The sequence below is a fragment of the Molothrus aeneus genome, chromosome W (genome assembly GCF_037042795.1).
Source record: "Molothrus aeneus isolate 106 chromosome W, BPBGC_Maene_1.0, whole genome shotgun sequence".
In the NCBI taxonomy this organism is placed as follows: domain Eukaryota; kingdom Metazoa; phylum Chordata; class Aves; order Passeriformes; family Icteridae; genus Molothrus; species Molothrus aeneus.
The window spans coordinates 1,366,900-1,388,914 of NC_089679.1; positions in this window are offsets into that span (position 1 = coordinate 1,366,900).

Consider the following 22,015-nt stretch of genomic DNA (forward strand, 5'->3'; position numbering starts at 1 on the left):
ACTGTGGACACGTTCTCCTCTGCGATGTGGGCTTCGGCTCACACTGGGGAGAAGGCCCGCGATGTCCTTGCCCACTGGAGGCAGGCCTTTGCCGTTTTGGGCATACCTTCTGCGGTGAAAACCAACAATGGTCCTGCTTATGCATCGCAAAAGGTGCGGCAGTTCCTGCAGTTGTGGGGTGTTTCGCACAAGTTTGGTATCCCTCATTCTCCGACTGGTCAAGCTATTGTAGAATGCGCTCATGATACTCTGAAGCGGGTTCTTCAAAAACAAAAACGGGGAATGCAGGGTGAAACCCCGCACAGTTGGTTGGCAAAAGCTTTGTACACAATCAATCATCTCACTGTGCCGCAGAACTCAAATAATCCTTTCATTTTGAATCACCATCTCTCGTTGCAGGCTGCGGACGAGGCACATCAGCCTCGAGTGAAGGTTTGGGTGCGAAATTTAGTCACCAAACAGTGGGAAGGTCCCTACGACCTTATCGCTTCGGGGCGCGGGTATGCTTGTGTATCCACAGATACTGGGGTACGCTGGGTACCTTCGAAATGTGTTCGCCCTGACCTGCGACCGCAGAGGCAGAATCCAGCTGATGAGCAAGATGGAGACCGTGACCAACCTGAAAGGGATCAAGCGGGCGGATCATTGAGTGATGACTCAGATGCAGATGACGGGAGTGATCGCTCTGATGATTCGTCCACAAGTGGACACTGAGCATTGTTCATGTTTTCCTTTCTACATTGTTCATTTTCTTTTCTTTTTCTTTTTAAATGGAAAAAGGGTGCGATGTCACCCTGGTTTTTTAAGATTTTCTAAGCCTTCTGATGTTGACATTCTTGTAGTGAATTTTCTCACACACTTTCTGTAAATAACTCATTGTTTTGCATTCCTTTATGGAGGAGGAGAGAGTTGATGGACTGTTGGTTTGACCAGTGTCATTGGAGAGGTGCCACTGTCACCCTCCAATCCACTGTCACTTTTGGAAAACTATAAATGTTGGAGTCAGAAAATAAACGGCCCTTTTTTTCTCTTTCACCTTGAGAACGGTGTGAGCGTGTGTTCTTTTGTGTCCTATAGCGACACCAGAGCAATTCACTTTTCTGATATGGGTGGGCTGTGTGATGAGAGCAATTCATTTGCTCCATGTGGTATTGGTGGCATGGTGGGTAGAGGGAACTTTTGCTTTGAACATCCACCCCAGCGCCGGTAGTCGGGGAGTCAAGAGGAGTTGTGCTTCAGTGCCTATTACCTCTGAGGCAGCTTGAACTCTTTCATAGGCTGCCAAGATTTCTTTCTCCATTGGAATGTAGCTGGCGTCAGCCCCTCTGCAACTTCGGCTCCAGAATCCCAGTGGTCGGCCTCATGTCTCACCGGGCACCTTGTGCCAATTTTCCAGGATGCACCATGGCTCCCATTAGCAGAGCATGTTCTTCACATCTGGTCCTGTCCTGACTGAGCCAAGAGCTACTGCATGAGTGATTTCCTGCTTGATCTGGGTGCAGGCTTGTTGCTGCTCAGGGCCCCAGTGGAAATTGTTCTTCTTGCGGGTGACCAGGTAAAGAGGGCTCGCAATCTGACTGTACTCAGGAATATGCATTCTCCAAAAGCCTATGACACCTAGGAAAGCTTGTGTCTCCTTATTGGTCGGTGGAGACATAGCTATGATCTTTTTGATGGCATCCGTAGGAATCTGATGCTGTCCATCTTGCCACTTTACTCCTAGGAACTTAATCTCACGAGCTGGTCCCTTTACTTTGCTCTTTTTGATGGCAAAACCAGCTCCCAGGAGGATTTGGATGATTCCCTTTTCTTTCTCAAACACTTCCGCAGCTATGTTCCCCCACACAATGATGTCATCAATATATTGCAGATGTTCTGGGGCCTCACCCTTTTCTACTGCAGTCTGGATCAGTCCATGGCAGATGGTGGGACTGTGCTTCCACCCCTGGGACAGTCGGTTCCAGGTGTACTACACGCTTCTCCAGGTCAAGGCAAACTGAGGCCTGCATTCTGCTGCCAGAGGAATGGAGAAAAATGCATTGGCAATGTCAGTAACGGTGTACCACTTCGCTGCTTTGGACTCTAGCTCATACTGGAGCTCCAGCATGTCTGGCACAGCAGCACTCAGTGGTGGAGTCACTTCATTCAAGGCACGATAGTTTACAGTCAATCTCCATTCTCTTTCAGATTTGCACACAGGCCAAATGGAACTGTTGAAGGGTGAATGGGCCTTGCTGACCACCCCTTGGCTGTCTAACTCACAGATCATCTTGTGGATGGGAATCAGAGCATCTTGATTTGTCTGGTACTGCTGACATTGCACTGTCAAGGTGGCAATTGGTACTTGTTGCTCTTCCCCCTTCAGAAGGCCTACTGCAGATGGGTTCTCGGACAGTCCAGGCAAGGTGTTCAATTGCTTAATGCCTTCTGTCTCCACAGCAGTTATCCCAAAAGCCCACCTGAGTCCCTTTGGGTCTTTGAAATATTCACTTCAGAGGAAGTCTATGCCCAAAATGCATGGGCCCTCTGGGCCAGTCACAATAGGGTGTTTCTTCCACTTATTTCCAGTCAGGCTCACCTCAGCTTTCATCAGGGTCAACTCCTGCGATCCCCCTGTCACACTAGCATTAGAAACAGGTTCTGCTCTCATGTGTCATGATGGGATTAGTGTGCACTGCACACCAGTGTCAACCAAGGCCTCATATTTTTGTGGTTCTGATGTGCCAGTGTAGTGGGTCTAGTGCTGGCTGAACACCAGTGCACTCACTAGAATTATATTTACTCATTTTTCTGCTGTGAGATATGAATTAGGAGAAGGAGGGTAAAACAGACACAAACTTTATTAACAGAAAAATTATAAGAAAAATCAGAATAAACTTTCAGAACCCCTTCTTTTCTTTCCCACTGTCAACCTGCAGAGACAAAACCTGGGACTTTTAGTCAGTTTACTACTTCTAGAATAGTCTTTCTTCAGTCCACTGAAGGAGAGGAGTCTCTCGCCATGCTATGGAGACTTCTCCACAACAAGCAGTTCTCTCATGGCTTTTAAGTTCTACGAATAGCAGCTGCCCAGAAATCTGCAATTGTGAAGTCTCTCCCATCTTTTACAGCCTTCCTACAGCTGCATTCCTGGACTATGTCAACTTATTGGGGTGCTATTTTTAAGGATAAGCTGTTCTAGCATAAAAACAAAAGTTCTTTTAATCCATCTCTGGGAACAGAGGTTTTCTTCTTCTATTCCTGGGGCAAGGTTTCTCATCTCTTTCATTTCTGTCTGTTCAAATTTCTCATTGGATCAAAATTACCTCAAACATCTGCTCACTTCAGCACGGGTGCCTCTGTTCATGGCTGTGGTTATAATGCTACATCCCCCCTATGCATTTTATGAGTTACAGGGAAAAATAGTCTGATGTATCAATTATATCTTCTCCATAGCCTTACAAGAGGATTTCAGCCTAAGGTATCTCCTCAATCCACTCCTATCTAGAATTTGACTTCTTCATTACTGACCTCAGTGTCTATGTTATTTTTCTATGTGTCTTCACCCTTTCTTTTTCCTGACTCAGGAGAGAATTTGTGCTCATAAATTCATTTGTTTTCAAGCTTTATCAATTGAAACAGTTTTTATAGAGTTCTGCAACTCCGAAAGGCCAATCTCATCCAGGCTCTACAATGGAGAGATCACTCACCGTGCTTTTCACTGCTGGTCACATGGTCTCCACTGACACCATATGAGACATGCCGGTCACTGACTTTACTCAGCCCTTTCCTTCATGCGGAGTGCCGAAAACAAGAAAAGCTGCTGCCGCCGTTTTTGTCCTTCTGTTCACAGCATAGCTGGCTAAAAGTGGCTAAGCAAACAAAGTCCATTGCCAGTCATGCCGAGGCAATCATGGCCGTGCAGTCTTGGCCACATGGCCACTCCCAGTCTGGGATGGTGGCAGTCACTCCTGGCCCTGGCCGCTCCTCTTGGCGCTGGTCCTGGCTGCATGATTACTCCTGGCGCTGGTATATCCCTCCAGCCAGCATGGCCCAGCAGTGCCACTGGCAAAAAAAAATGGTGGACTCTGCCAGGAAGGGGCCCAGTCACACTGGGACAGGGCCTGGCGGGCTTCCCGGGAAGGGGCTAGCACCACAGCAGAGCCTGGCATGGCATGGCACAGCCCGGCCCAAGCCTGGGCCGATCTGTTCAAAAGCTGGAAGCTAAGAGAGTTTTTCCCAGACTTGCCGGTCTATAAAATGTGTTTTCACCGAGGCATATTTAACTCTTTTAAGTGGCTTAACCATGTGTCAATCTTCAAAACTAGCTAGCTGATAGGCACTTCAAAACTAGCCAATTTATTGACTCCTCTAGGTCTCCACAGAGAACCACCCCTGCAGCCTTGGGCTTCTCCCCCCAAACTGAAAAACTAGACTTTGTTAAACCATGACAGCCAGGCCAACGAATCTACACAGTCCAAAATACATGGTTTTCCCTGGCTTCTACCTGGCTAGAGGCAGAGCCCCTCTAATCCTGGCTATCCTTCACTCCCTGGGCATACATTTTAGAGATTTCTCCAAGGGGATTGGACCTGTCATCTTCTCTTACATTGTGCCTGGCAGTTTGGCTACAGGCAACTGGAGCTGCTTCCTTCCTGGTGGAACTTCCTCTCTGAGGCTTGCCCTCATTCAATTCAAACACTCGTGCTGCCAGGGCAGCAGTGGGTTTTCCATCCCACCTCCTCATGTTTTTCCCACAGTCACACAGGAAGAACCACAGCTCAGCTTGTGGGGTGTACCCTCTCTCCCTAGCTGGGGGACATCTGCATCTGGTAACAGAGTCTCTAGTCTGTACTGACAAGATTTGGAGAAGGTCCTCTTTAAGCTCCTTCTTGAGTTTCTGGTGATTCTCCTCCATCCTATCTTCCATTTTCTGTCTGTGTTCTGACAGATGTGTTTCCACAGCTGAGATTCTTGCATGTATTGTATCATGCATATGCCTGGAGCTGCTTCTTCATGGTAGTAAGCATGGTCTCATCCCCCTCATTCCACTTCATCATTGCTAAAGCAGAAGCATATTCTTGTGGCCCAAGTCATACGAGTTTTAGCAACATCACTGGTGCACATTTTACTATGTCTGGACTCTTAATTGTTTGGTCAGCTGAGAAAAAAATCTCTACCACCCCCAGTTTTCTCAAGTGTTGAATCCCTTGTTCTATGGTCTTCCACGGGGTTTGCTGCACATGGGGGTCTTCTGGGCACAGGTATCTTTCCTTTATACTTCTTAAGAGCCATGTCCAGAAACTAAAAGCTTCGGGCCCCCTTGTCATCCCTTGGTCAATACCCAGATCATGTGACAAGGACCCCAAATACCTTGTTTCAGTACCATCTCGAATTGTATTATTGCCTGCAGCATCCCAGATGTGGACCAACCACCTTAATACAGATTCATCAGACCATTAGGTGTAATCCTTTCTTAGGCCATGAAGGTCCTTGATGGACAGAGACTCAATAATGATTTCTAGTTCTGAGTCCTCTGCTGGCTGTGAGGGTTCTGCCTCCTCCCCATCATCATGGGTGAATGGTTTTGGCTTTGTGTTTTCTTTTCTGGACAGGAGCAACTGCCATTGGCTTAGGCTCACTGTCTGGTTTAGCAGCAGCTGGAGTGACTGGGGTGTCTGCTGATCTATCTTCCTGCCCCTCTGCCTTTATCTGCTGCCCTACAGCATCTAGCAGCATGTGATAAGCATATACCAGGGCCCAGCATATTGCAATGAGCTTTTACTCATTAGAGTTGTCACTGCACTTCTCTTTCAGATATTTCCTCACCTCAGCTGGATTCTGAATTTGTTCAGGCGGGAAGTTCCAAGCTATCGGGGCAGAGAATTCCTTCAGGCTTTGGCCTATGTCCTCCCATTCCCCACACCACTCAGAATTTTCCACACCTGGGGCACATGTCTGATCAGCCCCTCTGGAAATTTCAGCCCTCATTCTAGACAAGCTGCAGACAGTATAGAGGAAACCTACCAGATAAAACACCAGGAAGGCAGTATCTTTAGCATCCAGGGGAAACAGAACAATCTCAAAAGGCAACGTACCAGATTTAAAGGGGAAGAAGGAGATGAAAGGCCATGAAACATCATCCCCTGCTTTTCCTCTAACAGACTGGGTGCAATTACTAATAAACCCCTGTCCTGGGTTGGCTATATCATGCTTGCATCCCCAATTGTCTGTTCTGATAATGCTGGATAATAAGTTTTGCACCTTTAAGACTGGTTCCGAGAGCGAAGGGGGGGAGGGAGAAGAGCAGATTTTGTTACCAGAAACTGCGCTTGCTCCCCCACATCCTTCTCCTAGACTGTGTTGTCTGTAGCACAGACAGATGGCGAGAGAGAGCTCTCCTTTGCTTTTAGTTAGTTTTTTAGTTAGCTGAGGCAGAGAAGTTCTCCAGACTGTGGTTTTCCTTTTTCTTAGAACTGTTTAAACCTGCTCTAGACTAAAAACCCAGAAGAGCACCAAGAGCTGTGGCCTGCCAGGCCTGGGCTGCAGCATTTCCAGCACTAAAGAGACTGATAACTGAGTAAGACGAGCTGCAACCCACGAAAGACTGAGTTTGTCATCTCTTCAGATTGGAAAGAAGTTTTATTGTTTAATATCATTATTTTTTTTGTGCTAGTGAACGCTTTGCCTGTTAAATAAACAGTTTTTTCCACTTTTCTCCAAAGAAATCTTTTCCTGAACCAATTAGATAGCGGGGCCACTTGAATTTAGTTTCTAGAAAAACCCCTTTAGATGTTTTCTCCCAAATTTGCCCTAAACCAAAACAAATACATTTTTTGGCTCCCAATGTATGGCCCAAGAAAGTAGAAAAAAACTGTACTAATTGCATTTTGATTATACTTACTCTGTATTGAGATAAAGCAGTCAGTAGCCATGTTGCTTGAATTCATAATGTTTCTCTGGGTAGAGGCCTTCATGTGTTTCTAGTCCCTAGGCTTTTTGGAGGTTTTAATACCTTTCTGGTCTCAAAGATTATTTTCTTATCCTGAAATATCTCCAGTATTATCCCTAACACTTAGTTTTTATAGTAGAGGAGCACAGCTGAGAATAGCTATTGTGTTGGGCTTGGTGATAATGATTTATAGGGAGTTTACAAAGGTACCAAAGTCTGTTCAAGGTATGTATAGTTTATGGTTTCTTTGTCCTACCCTGCGTCCCAGTTCCAGTAGCATTTTTTGGGGGTTTATTAGTAATTGCACCCAGTTTGTTAGAGGAAGAGCAGGGGATTAGGCTTTTCAGCCTTTCCTTTCCTTCTTCTCCTTTGAATCTGTCAGGTCACTTTTTAAGAATGTTCAGTTGCCCCTGAATGTTAAAGAGACCATCATCCTGGTATTTAATCTGGTAAGCTTCCTTTATATGGTCTGCAGCTTGTCTAGAATGAGGGCTGAGATGTCCAGAAGAGCTGATGAGACCCCTGACCCAAAAATAGACCCAGGCATAGAAAATTCTGAGTGGTGAGGAGAATGGGAGAGAATGGGTCCAACCCTAAAAGAATTTTCTGATCCCCCAGCTTAGGAATTTTCACGTGAACAAATTCAGAACCCAGCAAAGGTGGGGAAATATCTAGGAGAGAACTGCCATAATGACTCTAAGGAGAAAAAGATCATTGCAAAAAGCTGGGCCCTGGCCTATGCTTATCGCATGCTGCTAGATACTGTGGGGCAGCAGATAGAAGCAGTGAGGCTGGGAGATAAATCAGCAGCTACCCCAGTCACGCAGGCTGCCGCCACCACCCCAGCTACTCAGGTTGTAGCTAAACCAGACAGCGAGCCTAAGCCTGTAACTAAATCCGACAGTGAGCTTCAACCAATGGCTGTTGCTCTGCCACAAGAGGCAGAAAACACACAACCAAAACCAATCAGCCAGTGGACGATGATGATGATCCAAGGGAAGGACCCTCAAAGCCAATTAATGACACTAAATCAGAAGTCAATATTGAGTCCTTTTCCCTGAAGGACCTTCGTGGCCTAAGAAAGTATTACACTCGACAACCTGATGAATCTATAATTAGTTAGTTAGGTCATCTTTAGGATGCTGTAGGCAAGGCTACAATTCTAGATGGTACTGAAGTGAAGCATTTGAGATCCCTGTCACACGATCCGCCTATCGACCAAAGAATGATGAAGGGGGCTAACCCTCACAGTCTCTAGGCATGGGTCCTGGGAAGTGTGGCACAAAGATACCTGTGTGCAGACAATCTCTATATGCAGCAAACCAAATAGAAGACCATAGAACAAGGGATTCAACATTTGAGAGAAATAGCAGTGGCAAAGACTGTCTTCTCAGAAGACCTAAACACTGTAAATCCAGACTTGGTACCATTGTTTTGCGGAAACAAACTCCACAACTTTGTGAAAGTTGTAAAGCCGGTATGTTTATTACAGCACTGGATACATGTGGAGATTCTTCTCTTTAAGACATGCGTACTTCTAGAAACTCCAGATCCTTTTTATCCCCCTCTCAAATACATATGCATGCAATTTCACAATAGGTTCATACATATTCATTTTACAAATTTCTCGTGACATTTGCCGCTAATTCTACTTTATCAGAAAAAATTCCTAGGTCAGGTTGACCTGCTCTCACAGCAGTCTCTGTCTCTCTCTGTCTCCCCCCCTTATCTCTGTCCTTCGGCTGAAGCAGTTTCTCTGAGCATAGGCTTTTTACGAGAACAGGCAGTCAGACTAAACAGCTATGTTTTCAAACTACATACTTAACTCAAAGATGTACATTTCACTTAAATCAAAATGGATTCCTACTCTGGAAAATTTCTACTCTGTCTCATTTCCCCCCTTTCGTAGAAAATAAGTAAATTCTTTTACTTAATGCAAATCTTTACGACAATAAGTGTCTCTTAATGCTTTACTATGTACGTTTGATAAGGATGTTAACACAGTTACTCGCTGTAGTATGCTCCAATTCTAAATTAGCAATATAATGGATAACTCTAAACTTACTCTACCTAATATTAACAAAATGACAATGGGATGATACAACTTATTAAAGATTCCATTTGCAGTTGGAGACCACCCAAAGATCACATCTTACTTACTAGTGATGATCTGCATTTTGTTTTACTCTTTGCAGAATTCTGGTTATTTCTCTTGTATCATGTTGGACAGTAATTAAGGTTTTCTTTCTGCTTTCTTGGATTTCTCTCAAGATCTCTAGTAGGTCTTGGTGCTTAATTAATTGTTTTACTAATGTAAGGTCTATTCTAATAGGAGCAGGTGATAGTCTGTGATACATTGTGTAATTGGTTTTAATCAACTGGTGGGATGTTACAGGGGCTAAGTACAAAAAATCACATTCGATAATCTTAACAAAATTACAAATACAAAAATTAGAATGATTTCTACTAGACAAAATAACATTGTTATCAATTTTAACAATAGCACAAGCAGTTCTCAAGCACACACAACTTTTACTAGTATATACGAGTTCAGTTTTCTGATCAGTGATTGGATGAATCTCCAAATGGAAAATACTTTGTTCAGTGTCTAGACACACATCTTGGGCATTAATAGTATTGCTTTCACAAATGAATCTTAGTTGTTGTCTAGTAATACAGGATTCTAGGTTTACTGTTTGCCACTTTTCATTCACCTTTCGTGCCTACACTCTATGTTCTGAAGGGTAGAGCACTGTTTTTTCATTATTTAATTTTAGTGCAATGATGGGGTGGATAACGTAAACAGTGGCATTACGTATGGTAAGCACAAAGGCAGTGGCCACATTAGAAGCAGGATCATAGGTGAAATTTACTATAGTCTACTAGGATTGAAACTTCTTTTCAAAATCAATCGCATTATCTTAGACAACTTTCTGAATTTCAGCTGGAAAATTACTTTCACCTTCTTCCCGTGTGATCAAAGCTGCTGTTGCTTGCATTTATAACTGTGCTTGTATACAACTGAAAGTTAAAGACACATTATCTTGAACTGTATTAAGCGCTTCTACTATTAGCTTGTGGTCTTGGTCTCCAGCTTTTTGTCACTTTGGCAGTACTTTTGAAATCTGCTACTGGCTAGTTCTTAATACCAATAGAGATGACTGTAAAGGCTGCTTCAATTTTGCTAGGCCACCCGTTGTAGTGGCCAGTTTATTCATCAGTATTTCTGAATCAATTCCATTTAAAACTCTCAATCCTGTCCCTAATATCCCAGTTAGATACTTTCTTATTCTGCTCCTGAGGTATATTTGTCTTTGTAACCATGTTGTCCAGCCCTCAAAGAATGTTCTTAGGAAAGAGGAGCAGGCTGGTTGGATTTTTGAGATGTTAATTTGCATTAGCAATTCAACACCTTTGAGAGACTACTTTGGATTGAACAACAGTTGTTGTTCACCCATATTCCTCACTACATATGGGCTTATTTCATACACTTCAGGTTCAAGTTTGGGTTGGGTCTGAACTATTTGAGTATTAGTGTGAGTTGTATGAGGTCTTGCTGTTGTAAAAAGTGTAGTATCTATTTTAAATTTAAATGAGAGCCCAATAGTATCACGAGCTCAAAGGCAAGTCACTTCTACAGGCTGTATTAAGGTGAAATTACACTAACAGTCTGATTCACTTCGGCTATCACAAACTTCTTGGTGTTTGTATACAGGAGAGGTTGAGACACTAATTTCATCTGGTCTCTCATGAGTTGTCCTATTGACCATCCGGCACCCTACCTTGATTTCTTCTTCTCTGATCCCTTGAAGTGTCTACAGGTCCCATTCCTGCCACTCCTGCTCCTCATATACCTGATCTCCGTGAATTACTGCAGTGGATAGGTTTCAATCTTTTATCTCAGAAGGTTCTCCCATGGATCCAGTATACTGATTAAAAGCCTGGGACCAAGGCCATTCAGCATTGCTTTGGATAGAGGTACTCTCTAATTCTAAGACTCCAGTTTTAATTATATACAAAAGAATTCTGTAAATGAAATTACAAACTACCCCCGGCCGCAATACACTCATTTTGCCTGAGTAAGTTTTAGTCTCAGTTCATTGTCTCCCGGTGTCACTTTCCAAAGGGCTTCTGGGGCCCTCTTCACTTGAGAGTGCTGGATCTAGGCATTCTGCTCTTTGATCTTGATTGCAGTAAAGGTGGTGAGAAGCACTTGGAATGGTCTCTCTCCCTGTGCTTCTAGAGTCTTTTCTGTAAGAGACTTGACATATACATAATCTTCAGGCTGTATGTTATGTATTGGCTCATCTAGCTCTCTGCTCCGTGTTCTAGCCATGTGTTTCTTAATTTCTCTGAGCTGTTTGCTTAAAGCCACCATGTAGGTGGCCAATGTTACTTCTTCAATGTGGGTGAACATTCCTTTTTGTATTTTATATGGTCTTCTATAAAGCATTTCAAAGGGATTCAACTTTTCTTTAGCTCAAGTTTTAGTTCGAATTTGCAATAGTGCCAGTGGAAGAGCTTGGGGCCAGGGTAGATTAACTTCCTGCCTCAGTCTTACAATCTGCTGCTTAATCAAATGATTCATTTCCTCTACCTGGCTGCTTGAATGGGGACAGTATGGAGTGTGAAGTTCTCAATCTATGCTTAGTTGGCTACAAATCTGTTGCACTATTTTGGAAATGAAATGCAATCCTCTGTCTGAGGATATTGTGGCTGGAACTCTAAAGTATGGTATTATTTCTTTTAATAATACTCTGGTCACCTCTCAAGCTTTGACAGTTGTGGTGGGGAACGCTTCTGGCCACCCTGAAAACGTATCTGTCAATACTAATAAATACCGATACCCCCCTTTCCTTGGGAGTTCTGAAAAGTCAATTTGCTACTACTTTGTAGGTCTATGGCCTCTCCCAGTCTGACTGAGTTTTGGCTTGGGGGTATTTTTGGGGTTAGTCTGGAGGCAAAGATTACACTGTCGGCTCACTTGAGTAATAGTGGCATATAAATTCTTGGCAATGATTTTCTCAATCAAGTAGGTGTATAGGGCATCTATTCTCTAGTGTGCTTTCTGGTGTTCTTCTCTTACTAGTGACCACAATAAATGGGAAGGGATTACTAGCTTCCCTTCAATGGTAGCCTACTCTTCTTGGTTATACGTCTCTTTTTAATCTTCAATTAGTGTTTTATCTTTCTTATTATATTCTGACTTACCTTCAAGGGAAATTTGTCTGTCTGGAATTAGGGCTCTTTCAATAGTTACCTCACCTTTTGCTGCTTCTTTTGCCTCTCTATCTGCCAGCTCATTTCTTTCTTCCAATTTTGAGCTCACTCTCTGGTGTGCCTTAATATGCATTATTGCTACATTTTTCAGGCAGCTGAACTGCTTCCAGCAGCTGGATTATCTCTTGTGCATGTTTGACGTTCTTTCCTTGTGAGGTCAGCAGTCCCCTGTCTTTCCAGATGGCTCCATGTGCATGCATGACTCCGAATGCATACCTTGAGTCTGTATAGATGTTTATTCTCTTTCCTTTTGCCATTTCCAAAGCATGGGTCAAGGCAATTATCTTGGCCTTCTGCGCAGAGGTGCTTGTTGTAAGGGTCCAGATTCTATTACCTCTCTGCAGGTAGTCACTGCGTACCCAGCATGTTGTTGTCCATTGGCGACGTAGCTACTCCCGTCAGTGAACCAGGTTTCTGCATCGTCCAAAGGAGTGTCCTTTAAGTCTGGGCTGCTGGAGTAGGTAGTTTCAATGGTCTCCAGGCAATTGTGGTGTACTGCTTCTCTTTGATTTCCACTGAGAAAAGAAGCTGGGTTAACAATATTAGTTACCACTATCTCTACATCATCTTGTTCTACCATGATGGCCTGGTATTCCAGGAACCTCTGTGGTGAAAGCCAGTGGCTGCCCTTTACTGCCAGTACTGCGGACACTGTGTGGGACACTAGCGCAGTAATTTTTTTTCCCAGGGTAAACTTGCGTGCTTTTTGAATATTTAGCACAACTGCTGCTACAGCTCTGAGTCAACTTGGCTATCCTTTGGCTGTTGCATTTAGTTGCTTGGAGAAGTAAGCAACTGCCCTCTGGTATGGACTCAAGTCTTGAGCTAATATTCCCTGGGCAATTCTTTGTCTTTCCTGGGAAAATAGAAAGAATGGTTTACTTACATTTGGAAGTCTCAAAGCTGGAGCTGACATGAGGGCACTCTTTAGCGGGTGAAAGGCCCGTGTGGCTTCTTTTGTCTACTGGAGATCTGTTTCCATTGGCAATAAGAGCATAGAGGGGTCTGACAAGCAGTCCATAAGTATAAACCCACAGCCGGCACCTCCTTGCCATGCCTAAGAAGGTTCGGAGTTCTTTTACTGTCTGGGATTTCGGGGTTTGGCATATGGCTTCCTTGCAAGCCTGCCCTCAAGTCTGTTGCTTAGCATTGACTTCGTACTTTAGGTAGATTACTATCTGTTTCACTACTTGTGCCTTTTTCTTTGATACTCTGTATCTTTGCAGTCTTAGGAAATTCAAAAGGCTTACCATCCAGTCCACACATGCTTCTTTCATCTGAGTGGCTATTAGAAGATCATCTAGGTACTGCAACAGCCTTCTTTTTTTTTTGTGGAGTTTCTCAGGATTCCAGATCTTTTGCAAGTTGTTCCCTAAACAGTGGGGGAATTTTTTAAGCTTTGAGGAAGCACGGACCATGTGAGCTGGGTTTTGCGCCCACTTTTAGGGCTTTCTTATTTGAATGCAAAAATTTTCTGGCTGGCTTTGTGGATAGGCAGGCAAAAGAAGGCATCTTTTAGGTCTAAAATGGTAAACTAGGTTAGCTCAGCTGTTAGACAAGTTAATAAAGTATATGCATTGCCTACTACAGGATAGAAATCTTCTGTTAATTTTATTGACAGCCCTCAAATCTTGTACTGCCTGGTATGACCCATCAGATTTCTGAACGGGTAAAATGGGAGTATTGAAATCAGATTTGCATTCTTTCAATAACCTTAACTGCAGAAAATTTTCAATTATTGGGTTGATTCCTTCTCCGTCTTCTTTCTGTCTTCTTTTTTTAGGGGGTACTGCTTAATTCTCACTGGTTGCGTCTCTTCCTTAAGCTTAATTACTATGGGAGAGGAATTTTTCGCCCTCCCTGGTACATCAGAGGCCCATACCCCAGGAAATACTTGACTGAATATCTCTTCATCAATTTCTTTTTCAATTTCAATAGCTGTTAAGGTTAAACTTAATATTTCTATGTACTTTTGATCATTCACCTCTAGAGTAACTTCTCTATTTTTGAATGTAATGGTTGCTTGTAACTGCTCCAATAAATCTCTCCTTAAAAGTGCCTTTGACGAGTTGGGCATATACAAAAACTTATGAATACTCCATTGTTTTCTCAATTTGTACTTCAAAGGTTTGCAAAAATATGCCCTTTCAGACTGGCCAGTTGCTCCTTGCACTACAACATAATAATTTTCTACAGGTACTAAAGCTTTATTTAAAACTGAATATGAGGCTTTTGTATCAACTAAAAATTCCACCCTTTTCCCTTCTTCCCCCAGCCTCATTGTTATAACCAGTCAATCTACTGGGGTGGAGTCCTCAGGTCTTCTTCAGTTGTTTTGTACGTGCGCAGCCACTTGTCGGTCACCTTGTCTCCGTCCTGGGCATTGATCTTTTTAGTGACCAGTTCTTTTACAGATCTCACATTGGTTCCTGCCCAGCCTAGGTGGTCTTTGTCTAGGTGGTCTCTGATTGCGTTTTCTTTGCCTTTCTTCCTGTACCACTGCTACCAACTTTTTCATTCCTTGTTTATATCTTTTTTCTCGGTTACTAAATACTTTCCATGCCTCTTCTAGCATAACTGAGGTTTCTCTCTTCTGGCCCCTGAATTTTCTGAAGTTTACGTCTAATATCTCCAGCAGACTGCCCCAAAAATGAATTAACTAGCTGATTCATCTCCATCTCAGACCCCGGATCAAATGATGTATGACGATGCATATCATCCCTTTTACGCTCTAGAAACTCGGACGGAGTCTCGGAAGGCCCCTGCTTAAGGGAATATAAAGCAGACCAATTTATGGTTTTTGGAATAGCTCTTTCTACCCCTGTTGCTATCTACTCTTGATAATCTGCTATTTTCTTTACCTCTGCTGATACGTTAGGATCCCATTCTGGGTCTTGGAGGGGGAAATATTGTTTTATATCTAGCTGCTTGCTCTTGCAGTAATCCTCTGCCAAAGTCCTTGATGTCTTTAAGATCAGCTGTTTTTCTGTTTCAGTGAAAGCATCTAGTAGTAACTGGATGTCAGCCCAATCTGGATTGTGTTGCTTGATAACATATCGTAGACGTTTGGCAGTAAGTATCAGATAGATACGATAATTCTTAGGAATCTTTTCCCATGCCTCTAAATCAAGAGTGGTAAATGGCACTTTAATAATTAATCTCTTTCCTTCTGGTCCCACTGCCTCTCGCAGAGGGGCTTGTAACACTACTTGCCTCAGGTCTAGATGCAATTGGACTGTCAGGAGGGGGGTGGGTTCTAGTGGATGTGCTTTCCCAGCCTGTGTCCTTTTTCTTTTTGGGGAAGTCCTCTTCCTCTTCATCTTCATCTTCAACCTCTCTTCTCTTAGGAGGAGCTTTTATCAAATCAAATGTATCTCGTTCTTGCCATTCAGAATGATAAACTTTTTCTGATCTCATACACCGTTGTCCTATACTGCATGCTGAACAACAACGTTTGATTTGCCCCCTCTTTGCTTTGTTTTCCTTTTCAAGGGCTAACACCAGTGGGTCAGAGGGAGCTCTGAGCTCACAGTCTCTTTGCCATTCTTGGTGATTTTTTAAAACAAAAAAACATATCAGCATATGAAACCTCATCCCATTTACCTTTCTGTCTTAAAAACAGCATTAACTGCAATAAGGTATTATAATCTAAAGTTCCAGTGAGTGGCCACTTTGTTCCGTCCTCTAACTTTTACAATGGCTACTAGCACGTGCAATATTGGATTCGATCTTTTTTATTCTCAGAGCCCTTCATGCTGGTGACTTCTTTCTAGTGGGCTAAGATGCACTCCAAGGGGCTAGCCTGAGGAACTTCTTTGCTCTGGTTAGTTCCCATTATCTCCTTGTCTTATCTCGCTTCTACCAAAACCTCTCTTCACAGAGCTTCACAGTCGTTTCATAGTTTTCCTCCCACATACAACTCCAGGTAGCAGGTATCAGATGTGATCTCCCACACACAAATTTTAAGATCTTAGGTTCTGAATCAGCTTGATCAGGAAACTTCAATTTACACTCAGGGCATGTGCCCTGATGCCTATTAGAACATCAATACCAGCGTCTCTCACAAACTCTGCACTGCAATAGTACCTACGCAGGGTGCCAGTCTCTCAATGCACCAAAGGCTCTCAGGAATTGCCTGCAGAGGCAGGCTATTCTGTTTATCATGGGGAACTCTAAATCTTCTACAGCAGGTTGTTCTCAGTCCAAATTTATTATAGTACCAGCTGAAGTCTGATAAAGCCCCTCTAAATGAACGTGTTCGTCTCCTCTATCAAATAATTCACAGGATTCACAAACTCTCAGGGGTCGAGTCTAAACCACTGGGGCAGAGGAACTCCTTGAGTTCATCTAGCCACAGTAAAAGTGTGAACAATCTACACAAATCACCACCTTTACACAATAAATGTCCTCACCTACACTTCTCTACTTGCTCCACTTCTCTGCCGGGCGCTCCCTGCCCCCACAGCCTGCCCCAGCGGGTGCCTCAGGCCTCACTCGGCTGCTTCAGTCGCAGGTAGAAAGCCCCTCGCACTGTAGGTATACTCACTCGTTCGCTCTCTTTTGTACACTACACACTCACACGATTACAAACACACTAACATTAACCACACAATGCATTAACCATACAATGATACAATGTCCGGACACCACACACACATGGGTTTGCTCAACTCACTCCCAGAGTTGCTAGTGGTCGCTTTATCGAACAGTGAACCCCCATCTTCCAGTCTGCCTGCAGGCACAGGAACGAGGCTGAGCACTCAGATGTCTCTGAGTGACTTATTCAGCCGTCCTATCTCTCTCTCCCCGTGGGGGCCCCTCAATACATATTGTATCCTCCGCACACTAGCAGGTCCTTGTCTGTCTCCGCAGGAGGCAAGCTGAGATGAGGGGAGCTCCTCCAGGAAAATTCTGGGGCGCGCCTCAGGAGGTCCGTCTTCTCCTCTGCCCCTGCGAGGACAGAGACGGTCTCCTGGCTGGCTCGCCAAAATGTTTTGCAAAAACAAACTCCACAACTTTGTGAAAGTTGTAAAGTTGGTATGTTTATTGCAACGCTAGACACATGTAGAGATTCTTCTCTTTAAAAGACATGCGCACTTCTAAGAACTCCAAATTATTTTATCCCTCTCTCAAATACATATGCATGCAATTTCACAATAGGTTCATACATATTCATTTTACAAATTTCACATGACATTTGCCGCTAATTCTACTTTATCAGAAAGAATTCTTAGGTCAAGTTGACCTGCTTTTGTAGCAGTTTCTCTGTCTCTCTGTCTCCCGCCCCTTATCTCTGTCCTTCGGCTGAAGCACTTTCTCTGAGCCTAGGCTTTTTACGAGAACAGGCAGTCTGACTAAACAGCTATGTTTTCAAACTACATACTTAAAGATGTACATTTCACCTAAATCAAAATAAATTTATACTCTGAAAATTTTCTACTCTGTCTCACCATGTACATCCATGATGTGGCGAAAACTTGTACTACTTAAGCCACAAGAATATGCTTCTGCTTTAGCAATAATGAAGCAAGATGACAGGGAGGAGACGGTGCTTGATATGGCAAAGAAGCTCCGAGCTTATGCAGATGCTATGCATGGCCCAACACATGCAAAAATCGCAGCTTTAGAAACACATATGCAGAAATTAGAAGATAAGAAAGAGAAGAATCACAAGAAACTCAGGAAAGAGATTAAAGAGGATCTTCTCCAAATCTCAGCAATACAGATCAGAAGTTCTGGTACCAAACAAAGATGTCCCCCAGATAGGGAGAGAAGGTACCCCCCCACAAGCTGAGCTGTAGTTCTTCTTGCCTGATTGTGGAGAAAATATGAGGAGATGAGATAGAAAATCTACTACTTCTCTAGCACAACGGGTGCATGAATTGAAAGACAGCAAAACTCAGAGAAGAAGCTCCACTAAAAAGGAAGCAGCTCCAATTGCCCATAGCTGAACTGCTGTGGTGGTTTGACAGGAAATGTGTTTTTTGGGATGCTGTGTTTTTTGCCAATGGATATTCAGACTTTAATATTGGCATTTAACCTGGCCATTGGGACATGGACACGCCTCTGAGAACACGGGGTTAAAAGCAGAGCTCTCCCCTGGGAGGGTCCTTTTGGGTTTCCGGCGGGAAAGAGTTCGGGTCTCTCCCCCGGCCCAGCTGCTGGCTGGGCAGGGGGAGGGGAAAAGCCATGTGGCCGGGAGAGGTAGGCCTGAGCCCGGGGGTGGAAGGGTGGAAGAGAGAAAGAGAGAGACCGGGAGCCACCGGGCAGCCCCCCCTGAGAGACACAGAGAGAGAGAGAAAGAGAGCCGCTGCCTGGGACTGTAACCTTGAGACTTGATAAACATGGGCCTGTGCCGGCAGCACGGCTGGGAGGAGAAGAAGGGGGCGGGTTCAGCCGGCCACTTGTAGAAGCCTTTAACCCCTTTTTGGAAAATGAGAACTTCACAGATCATTGACCTCTCCTGGAAGATAGAGTGGAAGATGAGGAAGGAAATGTGCAAGTGTGAGAGAGGTCTGGGCGAGCGAGAGATAGTAGAAGAGTAGAGAAGAATCCTAGTGGGAAGAGATGATGGAGTGGCTTTTGCTGGACTCTTTTTGTACAGCCATGGACAGACCCATGTTCCTTGTGATACAGAGACTGCATTCTAGGGGGAGGCAATGGCCTCAGAACCAAGAGGGTTCAGTGTTGATGCCCCTCGGCCCCAGGGGGTGAAAAAATATGGGGGGGACAGGTGTCCCAGAGGAGAGATTGTGGGGACAGGTGTCCCAAAGGAGAGACTGTGCCTTTTTTGGATCGGGACAGAGCATCCTTAAAAAAAGACAACCCTAGAAGCAGCTCTGGTCCATGTTCAGTGGTGAGAGCACTGGACATGGAAAGGAAGAGGTCATGATGGCAGATGTTCTCCGGGCGGTGCCACGAGTGACACAGAAACACACGAGGCTTCGACTGTGTTTCCAGGGGAAGCCCATGGTACAAAAAGGACTCCTCTCCTCTTGATGAACTGAGGATTGATTGTCTAAAGGTGGTGCTGGACCGAGAGTTGGTGACTTGAGGAATAAATGTATTGTGTTGGAAATTTGGTGGGGGGAGGAGGAAATGCATTTGTGAGGTTTTCATTTTCCCTGTGTGTGTGTGTTCCTTTTTATCTGTAGTTGTAGAGTAGTTAATAAAGTTCTGTTTTCTTTTCTTTCCTAAGTAGGAGCCTGCTTTGCTTATTCCTGGTCACATCTCACAGCAGAAACCAGGGAGAAGGTATCTTCATGGGGGCACTGGCATTGTGCCAGTGTCAAACCATGACAACTGCCAAGTATGATGATGATGATAACATATGTGATCCCCTTAAAAGAACCTCCAAGACACATGTCCAGGAATAAAAGGATAAGCAGGTTTAGAGGGGCCCTGCCTCTAGTCAGGTAGAGGCTAAAGAAAACCGTGTTTTTTAGACTGTGTAGATTCACTGGCCTAACACATCAGAACCACAAAAATATGAAACCCTAGTCGACAGTAGTGCGCAGAGTACATTAATCCCATCAAGACATGTAGGGGCAGAATCTGTTTCTATTGCTATTGTGACAAGAGGATCACAAGATTTTACTTTAGTGGAAGCTGATGTGAGCCTAACTAGAAATGAGAAGAAAAATCACTCTATTGTGACTGGCCCAGAAGCCCCATGCATTTTAAGCATAGACTTCCTCCAAAGTGGGTAGTTCAAAGACCCAAAGAGACTCAAGTGAGCATTTGAGATAGCCGCTGTAGAGACAGGGTTTCAAGCAGCTGAACATGTTGCCTAGACTATCAGAGGAGCTATCTGCAGTAAGACTCCTGAAAATAGAAAAACAAGTACCAATTTCCACCTCAACAGTGCACTGCCAAGAGTACAAAACAACTCAGAATGCTGTGATTTCCATCCATAAGATGATTCGTGAGCTAGAGAGCCAAAGGGTAGTCAGCAAAACCCACTCACCCTTCAACAGTCCCATTTAGCCTGTGTGCAAATCTGAAAGAGAATAGAGATAGACTGTAAACTATCATGCCTTGAATGAAGTGACTCCACCAGTTAATGCTGCTGTGCCAGACATGTTGGAGCTCCAGTATGAGCTAGAGTCCAAGGCAGCAAAGTAGTATGCCACTGTTGACATTACCAATGCATTTTTCTCCATTCGTCTGGCAGCAGAATGCAGGCCTCAGTTTGCCTTCATGTAAAAGAGTGTGCAGTACACCTGGAACCAACTGCCCCAGGGGTGGAAGCGCAGTCCTGCCATCTGCCATGGACTGATTCAGACTGCACTAGAAAAAGGTGAGGCTCCAGAACATCTACAGTACATCAATGACATCATTGTGTGTGGGAACACAGCTGCGGAAGTGTTTGAGAAAAGAGAAAAAATCATCCAAATTCTCCTGAAAGCTATTTTTGCCATCAAAAAGAGCAAAGCCAAAAGACCCAGTTCCTAAGAATAAAGTGGCAAGATGGACAGCATCAGATTCCCACTGATGTCATCAACAAGATCACAGCCATGTCTCCACCAACCAACAAAAAGGAAACACAAGCTTTCCTAGGTGCCATAGGGTTTTAGAAAATACATATTCCTAAGTACAGCCTGTGGGATCTCAGCACATTGTTCCCAATGTCCAGAGATGCCAGGAGAACCCTTGGGGGTCTCGAAAATCCTGGAATGTTGCCAAGAGTGTCTGGTGGCTTGATTTTGATCCATCCACAGAAATAACAAGAGTTTGAGGACAAGAGAATCACTCTAGAGTAAAAGGTGTAAAAGGGACACATTTAGAGGGTGAAATATAGACTTTAAGGTTTTTGGGTACAGGGGGGTTATGGAGACAAGATGGAGGGATCAGGGCGTGTCTTGTCCTTCTTCTTCCTTCTTCTTGTCCTCCATCTCCTGTGGTGATGTTGGCATTTGGGGATTGGTTTATGGTGAAGGTGCACTTGCCAACATGGGTGAAAAGCATTGGGAAATAAAGGTAAATATTATGTACGTAGATATTAGTATAAAAAGACATGACCGCCCCGTGGGTGGTCAGAGAGTGCCTGTGACTGCTTGCAGATCAGACCTCTGTTGGGCAGACAGAAAATTTTGTAGATAAGAAATAATAAACAACCTGAAGACCGAAAAGCTGAAGAGTCCAGACTCGTCCTTTAAAACGCGTGCCACCCAAGAACCACACTACCCGTGTCGGGGCAGAGACAGACAGCCGAACCCGACATTTGGCGTCCCTGGGTGGGCACCCGGTGGGCACCCGGTGGGCACCCGGTGGGCAGCCGGTGGGCACCCGGCGGACGACCCAGTGAGCTACTCGGCAGCAACCGGCGATCCAGCAGCATCCGGCAGCATTCGCTGAGCCACGGTGAGCTCTGTTGTGCACCTCTTGCACAGGGGCAGCCTTGAAGCTCCGAGTGGGCAGTTCCCGAACTGGACTCATTCCCAGGAGAGCACTGATAACTCCTTGGGAAAACAGCCAGAAAGCAGCCAGCAGAATCTGCAGAAGCGGCGGCCGCAGAGAACACCGCACTCCACCTCCACCGAAGAAAGTTCGTAGCAGGACAGCCCGGATCGGAATCGGAAAAGGCGCCTCCGAATCCATCTCCTGTGACCTGCAGGCCAGAGACCAGGAGCCTTCGGACTGCTCTGACGACAGGAATTCGGTGAGAAAGTCAAGAATTAAGAACATGGGGGGTACACTTTCCCAGAAACAAATAGAAATTCTGTCCGACCTACAGGGCGTGGCAGACACACACACAAGGGGGATCCCAAAGAAAAAGCTTAGAGAATTATTGCTGTGGGTGCG